Source organism: Cervus elaphus, chromosome 5 (genome assembly GCF_910594005.1).
Source record: "Cervus elaphus chromosome 5, mCerEla1.1, whole genome shotgun sequence".
Classification (NCBI taxonomy): Eukaryota; Metazoa; Chordata; class Mammalia; order Artiodactyla; family Cervidae; genus Cervus; species Cervus elaphus.
In genome coordinates, this window is record NC_057819.1 from 57,756,453 (window position 1) to 57,766,325 (window position 9,873).

General features: G+C 41.9%; 1 non-coding gene across 1 annotated transcript; it reads left to right on the forward strand.

Moving 5' to 3' along the window:
• Nucleotides 1-3,963: 3,963 nt before the first annotated feature.
• On the forward strand, nucleotides 3,964-4,067 carry LOC122695830. The gene has a single exon (XR_006341579.1). It is a non-coding gene; the product is annotated as a U6 spliceosomal RNA (small nuclear RNA).
• The last annotated feature ends 5,806 nt before the right edge of the window (nucleotides 4,068-9,873 follow it).

Sequence of the window (9,873 nt, forward strand, 5' to 3'; positions counted from 1 at the left end):
ATTATCCCTGTTGTTTAAATTTTCCTCACCTTGTGTTTTATCACCACAGAGCCTGAACACCGGTCAAAAGTGCCAGTTCTGAAGAAAACCTTGGGAATTTAGAAAGATAGTAACGATAACCCTATATGCAAGACAGAAAAAGAGACACAGATGTACAGAACATAATTTTGGACTCTGTGGGAGAAGGCGAGGGTGGGATGTTTCGAGAGAACAGCATTGAAACATGTATATTATCTAGGGTGAAACAGGTCACCAGCCCAGGCTGGATGCATGAGACAAGTGCTCAGGCCTGGTGCACTGGGAAGACCCAGAGGGATTGGGTGGAGAGGGAGGTGGGAGGGGGGATCGGGATGGGGAGTACATGTAAATCCATGGCTGATTCATGTCAATGTATGACAAAAACCACTACAATATTGTAAAGTAATTAGCCTCCAACTAATACAAATAAATGGGGAAAAAAAAAGAAAACCTTGGTGCTCTACTGTGGGGAAAGACCCAGAGTTCTTTTTTTAACTGATTTTTTGTTATCCTATTTATTTTTTTATTGAAGTATAGTTGATGTACAATATTATGTTACAGGTGTACAATAGAGTGATTCACAATTTTTAAAGGTTATACTCCATTTATAGTTATTGTAAAATATTGGCTACATCCCCTGTGTTGTACAATATATCCTTGTAGCTTATTTGATATGTAATAGGTTATATTTCTTACACCCCAACCTCAAATTGCCCCTCCCCACTCCCCTCTCCCCACTGGTAAACACTAGTTTGTTCTCTGTATCTGTGAGACTGCTTGTTTTTGTTATATTCATTAGCTTGCTAGGTGGGGTTGTTTTTAGATTCCACATATAAGTGGTATCATACAGGATTTGTCTTTCTGTCTGACTTCTTTCCCTTAGCATAATCGTGAAGTCCATCCATCTTGCTGCAAATGCTATTCGGCCATAAAAAAAGAAGACCCACAGTTCTTTTTTTATTTTATTTTTTTATTTTTTTTTATTAGTTGGAGGCTAATTACTTCACAACATTTCAGTGGGTTTTGTCATACATTGATATGAATCAGCCATAGATTTACACGTATTCCCCATCCCGACCCCCCCCTCCCACCTCCCTCTCCACCCAATTCCTCTGGAAAAGAAGACCCACAGTTCTTAAAGCTGGACAGTCCACCTCTCAGCTGTAGGCACTGTGGCCAAATGCCAAGCATTAAAATATCCCAAGAAAGGGGCTTCCCAGGTGGTTCAGTGGTGAAGAATCTGCCCGCCAAGGTGGGAGACATGGGTTCCATTTCTGGTCTGGGAAGATCCCACATGTAGCAGAGCAGCTAAGCCTCTGCGCCACGCCTATTGAGCCTGTGCTTTATAGCCTGGGAACTGCAACTACTGAAGTCCACGCCCCTGGAGCCTGTGCTCTGCCATAAGAGAAGCTGCTGCGATGAGCCTAGAGAAGGAAATGGCAGCCCACTCCAGTATTCTTGCCTGGAGAACCCCATGGACAGAGGAGCCTGGCGGGTTACAGTCCAGGGGGTCACAAGAGTCAGACACGACTAAACCACCACCACCACTGCAATGAGAAGCCCGAGAAGGCAACTAGAGGGAAGCCCCTGTTTGCCAAACTACAGAGAAGCCCGTGCAGCAACAAAGACTCAGCACAGCCAACTATAAGAAATAAAGAAAGTTATTTTAAAAAATACTCTGAAAAAGATGAGGATGAAGCTAAAGCAGAAAGAAATCAGAAAACAATCATTTGAATGACACTCCGTTACAATTAAGTAATACAGAATTAAAACTGAGCAAATTTTTTGTTACACTCCCGATGAGAAATGTTTATGCTTTGAAACTTTTGAAATATTTAAGGCAAGAAGAAATAAAATGCATGGTAACCAGGTAAGGTCATACATTTAGGACAAAAAATAAATGTTTTAAGTGAAATACTGAGATTTCATGAAGATTAATTATTCAGAGTTGGAAACACATGGGACCTCTAATCTATTAAGTATCAGAGGGACATGGCAGTAAAGATCAAGTGGAGAGCCAAACGCCAAGAAGTGAGGACATGATGGCTGTAGGTACGGCTTAATAATATTCCAACTTTGAGCTTCAAGTCAAGGGAAGGGACTTCAAAGAGAGAAGGGGAATGGTTGGCGAGGTGGGAGTACCAATCTTGAGGGCTTGAAAATGGTCCTTTCATTTAGGACACTGGAGTAGTCAGGACAGGCTAGGTTGTAGAGCAGTAACTGGCAGCCCCACGCCTCAAGATCTAGAAACGTTCCCTCCCTGCTCACAGCAGAGGCCTGTCACGCGCTAAGTCCTCTGTTCTCTGTCACTTTAGGGAGTGTGGTTGCCTGTGTCACAGTCACCATCTTGAACTTGGCCAATCTCTGTTTTAAAGGGAAGAGAGAGCCCAGGGTTTCAGATCATATAAAATGTTAAGGTCCAGAAGTCTCACAGGTCATTTTTGCTCACTACTCCCTGGTTCGGACACATCAAGGGTTCAGAAAGTCCAACCTTACCCTGTTCCCCAAAGTGAGGAAGGAACAAAAAGATGGGGTGAACATTCCTAGTGATTCCCATGAAGCTCAAGACAGCATTTGTTGGAAGGGAAATCTTGTTTGCTTGGTTGGAGGCTTCACACCTTCTTTGCTCATGAAAAAAAGAATATGGCTCCTGACCCCAGCACTTAACGTGAATAGAACATTTGTGGCTGAGATGTTCATAAACTGAGGATGACTTTAAAGAAAGGATATTAGCTTTAATTTTAGTACTAATTGCCATAGATGTAATAGAAATCCAATAGATGATGGGAATACCAAGGGCTTTAACAGTCATCTTGCCTCAGGATCTTGAACTCAAATGTCTCCAGGGTCAAGGCCGGTTATGTGAATGAGCGGGGAGGGCCCAGAGTCATACAGGAGGCGGGGTGGGGGCCGGGTGACAGAGAGGACACGTCTTGGCTAAAACCAGCAGCTGTTTCTCAGCACCCGCTAATTGTCATCATGACAGATTGTGAGGGGACTGTTGCCAGATTTTCTGATTTTTTTTTAAAAACTAGTCAATATGGTTTTATTTCAGCATTTACTAAAGCTTTAATACAATCACATAGAAGACCAAACATTTCAAAAAGTGCAAAATATTAGAAAGCTGATCAGTACTATCAATCTTTCCATGCAAACAGTCTCTTTTGCTGAGATAAAAGAATCCAGAGACACAAGGTGTTTTGTTGTTTAAGCTTCTAAATGTGAAAATGCTTTTTAAACATTGGTTTCAAATTTTAACTTTTGGTAACACCGTTTGGAGCCAACAAAGCCTGGCTAGAGCCCACTGCCCTCCAGTCTGTGATGATGAATTTAGCCATGTTTTTCACAATCTTTTTTCTCCCCTCACCTCCCCACCCCAGCCCCCCACCCCCCCTCAAACCGCACAGCAAATCTTTGGTCGAAATTGAACTCAGAAGCCCCATCTGTAGAGTGGCTGTATCTGGGGAAATAGTCTGATTGGAGCCAAGTAAGGGGCCAGACCCTAAAATTCAGCTCTTTTCCATCTTCGCCCAGGACTCAAGCAGCACAGTTTGAAAACCAAGAAAAGGAGCACAACCTCTTCTGCAGGAGAGACAGGCCAGCCACCTGAATTCTCCATCCACGTCCCTCGCAGAGCATCAGCAGCTGTTGCAGAGAGCGTGCATCTGAGTGTCTGCAGTAGCTCTCTGTTTATTTAGAATCACTGGGGACTCTGTTAACAGACAGAATTTTGGTTGGCAAGGTCATCACCACCTTCACTATCACCAAACGTGCCCTGAAAGACTTTTATGTAGGACATTCTGCTGGCAACATGTGAGGCAAAAGATGTACACATTGGTGTCACCAAGAAACTGTGTTCTAAGAGGTGCATTTCCATCTCAGCAATCTCAGTGACAAACATCCAGGCACTATCCTCCAAAGAAGTTAAGCTAATAAATTAGGGGCATGCTAGCTTTGGCACATATACTAAAAGTGGAATGGTACAGGGAAGATTGGCATGGTCCCTGAAAAAGAATGACATGCAGATTAATGAAGCAATCCGTATTTTTATAAGACAGATTTGATAGCAGAAAAATTGTTAATGGCTGGGTCAAAATATATGCAGATAGCAATGGTAAAAGACAAATGGTAGCCCTGGAGACAATATTTGCAGCACACATAAGACACAATTTAATAGTTCTTGTACGGAGAGATTCTCCCATATCAGTAAGAAAAACATTCCAGTAGGAAAGTGGAAACAGGAAATGAGCAAAGCAATTGAAGGAAGAAATATAAATGGACAATAAACATATGAAAAGATATTCAACTTCACCAAGAATCAAAAAGGTGCAAGTAAAAGCACTTGATCGTTTTTAGCATCTCAGATTGCCCTCCACCAAAAGAAAAAAAACTTAAGAAAAAGAAAAAAGAAAAAAAAAGGTGCCATTTATCAAGTGTATTTTGATTGCATTCTACTCTAAAATAAAAACTACACAAACAGCAAATAAATTAGGGGAGCAACAGGTGTTTGTTGTGTTGTGGGAGCTGGAAAGTGTGGTATAACAGATTCGATGGCAGGAGTGGGAAGGAGAACATGGAATCATTGGTGTATGACAGTTTGAATAAATTAATAACTGGAATCCTTACTTCGCAAAGAATTCCATATATCTGTACCCAGATGCCTCGGGTCTGGAAATATATGTATAAACTTAAAGATATATATATAATTTTCCCAGTGAGTTTTATTTTTAAAAAGGAAATGATTTTTCTAATTCGAATATGAATTTGCCCATCAAAAAACCCCAAACGTTGGGACTTCCCTGCTGGTCCAGTGTTAAGAATTCACCTGCCAATGCAGGGGTCGTGGGTTCCATCCCTGGCCTGGGAACTAAGACCCCACGTGTCCGGGGGTAACTAAGCCTCCCTGCCATGGCAACTGCTGAAGCCCATGCACCTGCAGCCAGTGCTGGGCAGTGAGGGAAGCCACCGGGACGTCCACAGAGAGAGAGCAGCCCCCGCTCGCAGCGGCCAGAGAAAGCCCGTGCGCAGCAGCGAAGACCCACCGCAGACAAACCTAAATTAAAGATAAAACCCGCACATCACCAGTTGTCTAATCCAGAGGTCTCATTGTGGCCTCTGGGCCAGATTCAGTCTACTACCTGATTCTGTTTATAAAGTTTTATTGGGACAGAGTCATGTCCATCCGCTTACATGTGTCAATATAACAGCAGAGTTGAATGGTCGCAGCACTGCCTGTCCGGCCCACACAGTCTCAATCTTTACTATGCGGCTCTTTACAGAAAAAGTTCATTTACCTCTTATCTAGTCCCACCAAACAAAGATCATCACAATTATTATTGTGCATATTTCTTTTTCTAATTTTTCTGTGTGTGCATATACATTGGGGGAAAAAAATAAAACCATAGTCTTTATTAGCATCCTGCAACAGAATTTGCTGCAAATGTCTGCAGTGTCCAATATGATAGCTATTGAATACTTGTGCTTTGTGCAACTGAGAAACTGGATTTTACATTTTAATTATATTTAACAAAATTTAAATCGCCGCATGTGGCTAGTAGGTGCCATAACTGAATAGAACTTTCTTGAAATATTTTTTACAAAGCAGAAATACTCACAGACATATAAAATAAACCTATGGTTACCAAAGGAAAATGGGGAGGGATAAACTAGGAATTTAGGATTAACATATACACACTACTATATATAAAATAGATAACCAATAAGCACTTGCTGTATTACACAGGGAGCTCTACTCAATATCTTGTAATAGCCTATAATGGAAGAGAATTTAAATTTATATATATATCAATATGCTGATATATATATATATATATAAGTGAATCACTTTGTTGTACACCTGTAACTAACACAACATAAATCAAGTATATTTCAATAAAAATTAAAAAAATAAAGAGTCAGAGAATGAATGAGATACAGGAACAAAATTGCTTAGGTGAAAAAAAATGTGATTCTGGAATGAAAGCAAAAGAACTTTCTTGAAATATTTTTATTTGCATAATATCTCAAGATAATTTTTCCAATCATTAAGTATTCTTTGTAGAGCCCCTTGCTCTGACTGTATAATATTATAATGTATGGATGTGTCATGGTCTTCTTAACCAAGCCCCTATCACTGACACAGATTATTTCCCATTTTTCACTATTATAATCAATTTCTGTGATAAGCAATTCTGTGCATACAAATATTTGTACATGTCTATGACGACTGACTTAGAATAAATTCCCAGATGCAGAACTGTTTGATCATAGAGCAATAAATACTGTTCAGATTCTTGAAATGTATCATCAAGTTGCTAGAGAGGTCTTTTCACACTTCTTAATCAACAGCAATGTAGGAAAATGCTTGTTCCCCACACTCTTCCCTGTGTATTTGAAAAATTATCTCCAAAGGCTCTCTCCCTTCTCTCCTCTACCGGGCCTGAAATCAAAGGAATAATTGAGTAAGGCATTCTATGACAACCCATCAACGTGCTGAGAGAGGTGGGGCAGAGAGCAAAATGGAACATTTTCCATTGAAATTTTCTACACAATCAAGGCTTCCGGCAACTTGGTTAATTTGGGCAATCACTTCTGAGCTTCCTGCTGAGGAAAATGTCCTTATTCTGTGGCAGATTGCAACATTGAAATGTTCTTGCTTGGGGGTGATTAAGAGTTAAATGAACTTGTGTGGGGGAAAGTGAAATAGGTATGCAAACGGGAAGGAGGAAACTAATTCCTTTTCTTCCTCCAGCCCCCATCCCCCAGGGTGGAAATTTTAAGCAATACTTAACATAGAAATTTGAAAAGACCCTGATGTCGGGAATGATTGAAAGCGGGAAGAGAAGGGGACGGCAGCGGATGAGATGGTTGGATGGCATCACTGGTTCAATGGACGGGTTTGAGCAAGCTCTGGGAGTTGGTGATGGACAGGGAAGCCTGGCGTGCTGCAGTCCATGTGGTCACAAAGAGTCAGACACGACTGAGCAACTGAACTGAACTGAACATAGAAATCTGGATAGAGAAATGAGGAAGTTAGAGGTAAACACCAACAACAAGTGGTATAAATAAAGGTGAGATGAGGTGAATCAGAGAAGCGTTTTCTGGTCAAACACAGTCTTGAATCTTACTCTGCCATCTCATCATGGAATCTGTATCTCTCTGAGCCTCAGTTTTTTTTTTTTTTCATGAAAATTATCAACTTTATGATAAGGATTGGGCTTCCCAGGTAGCTCAGTGGTTAAAGAATCTGCCTGCAATGCCGGAGACGCAGGAGATGCGGGTTTGACCCTTGCATCAGGAAGGTCCCCTGGAGGAGGGCATGGCAACCCACTCCAGTATTCTTGCCTGGAGAATCCCCCTGGGCAGAGGGGCCTGGTGGGCTACAGTCCATGGGGTTGCAAAGAGTCAGACACGACTGAAGCGACTAAGCCCACACACACACGTACACACACGATAAAGGTTGTTAAAAAGTATCTATGTGAAATGTTCAATGGAGGGCCTGGCTCATGTTTATAGCACCTACAAGGATGAGGGAGCACCCTGAGTAGGGTAGAGCTAACTTTCTCTGACATCTAAAACTGGGTGCTGCATTCTCCTGGGTGTGGGGCCACCCACCCCTTTTCACACCGAGCATCCTTACCACCAACTGGCAGGTGCCTTTCCCCAGGGTTTATAACACAGCTGTAGCCCACGTGGTTCTCAAAGAGCAAGGGTCCTTCTTGTAATATTCCTAAAAGTCAAATAACCTAGCTTTAGGATGGCCTGGGCTACTCACTGACCTTGAGATTTGTGGGTGGGGGTAGCTGTCCCCTTCTCTGCCTTAATAATCACTTTCTTCCCAATAACTGATTATAAGGACGTGCCCAAGAATGCCTATACATTTAGACTTTCTCCCATCAATGTCTTTAAGATGTACCAGTTTCATAACTGTTGGTGTAATCTGGGGTTCTCATTTCTTCCATCCAACACCCCGAAGAACACCAGTACTATAAGACCAAGTGACACTGTTTTATAACATAGAAAGAAGACACATTGATTCCATTTGTGGGCAAATATATTCCTCTCCTGTTCTTACAGATCTTTCCCCTGCTTTTAAATCAACAAAGGTCAGCAGTGACTGGAAAAATGTCCACAGGGAAGAATAAAGCTGGTATGAAAGACAGTCAAAAGCAGGCTCACCAGAATTCCAACCACAAGGTCCCCCCTGCCGCCCTGACACTACCCATATGTGTACACACACACACACACACACACACACACACACAATCTGTTTTTAACCAATTCCTCACTTAGCACAATGCTAACATCTCCCAAAAGCCTTGTGTGATTTTCTTTAAGAAATAACAGTCAATATGCTATTCATAAGCTAGGGAGTTCTCTCTGTCTCTTGCATTGGTAATATTGTATTGGCAAAGATGAAATTACATAATCTAGACAACCTCGTGGCAACCAGAGAAATCTTCTACTGCTCTGGTCAAGGGTCAGATACTGCAGGAGTAGCGTCCGTCTTTTACCAACTTCACAGTGGTTGCTGGAAGCACCAGCCAAGTTTCTGAAGCAAAAAGTCAGCCATGAAAAGCACATGAAAAGCACTGCAACCCAATCTAAGTATTACGACAGCTGGTTTAATTACTAACAGGAGAAAGCTGATTTTTTTCTCTGTAGAGCCCAGAAAGTGAGTGAAAAGGTTACATTTTCATCAAGCTGTGTGTGGGTAGGGCAGGCAAAACCAGTCCGGGCTTGCTTAAGAGGAAACAGAAATCCTGGGTGTGGACAGACTTTCAAGTTCAGGCCTGGAGACCAGTGATGGGATTGCCCCAGATTGTCTGCCTTGTGAAGCCTTTCCTGGGTGCACACAGGGGAACAGTCCCCAACCTTCAGGGCAATCCTTTGGCTGTCCTCATTCACCATGTTCCCCACTTTATTTACCTAATATGTTCCCCAGCAAAAAAAATTAGTTAATACATTCACACATGAAACTCATTATGATGGAATTAAAGTTTTGCTTGCTTCTTTCCACAAATTGAATTACTGAGACTCAGATTGAATTCTAAAAAATCTCTTCTTGAGTCATTCCATGAAGAAAATGAATTACACGTGTTGCAAGCCTTGAGTGCCATGGTTTCCTTATGTGGCCGCCACAGCAGGGAGCTACATGCTCTGGGGAAGTGGGTGACCCTGTGTGACAGAAATCAGAAAAGGGGTGGGAACTTCCACCGCATCTTTAAAATAGCCCCTCTGGAGCACAGAACTCCAGAGAGTGACACAACTGATCTTGTAGCTGAGATTTAGACAGTCTTAAGTCAACCAGTCATAGACTGGTTTAGTTGTGACTCCCTTGAGAGATTGTAATGTCTGTCACGTCTTGGACATTTTGCAGGTTCCAAATCATAAAATAGAATGTCCAGAATATTCTCAATGGCTCTATTTACATCATCCATTTTAACCAGCATGTCAGCATTTATGTTGCTGGAGAATAGCTTTGGGAACTATTGCCCTGAATACAAATTAACAATGGAATGCACCGACCCAATAGCACAGGGTAGGGGGGAAAACGAAATACTTTCCCCCCAAACTCTAGATGAACTATGTGTGAGAGTGTGCTTGTGTGCCAGTAGGCATTAATCAACTGATATTGGCCAACACAATTAAAACTCAGTTCGTGGGAAGCGTATACTACATTAAGATTTTCCCCAGTGGTATTTCTGAGCAGGATGCTTTTATCCAAAGTACAATGAAACATGCAATGATGAAATTCTACAGCTCGTCACTATTTTCAAGTACCTTGTAGGTTAGAGGTACCATGGGAAATACAAAATAATCAACCCCAGGTCCCACCTTCAGGGTATTAAGAAA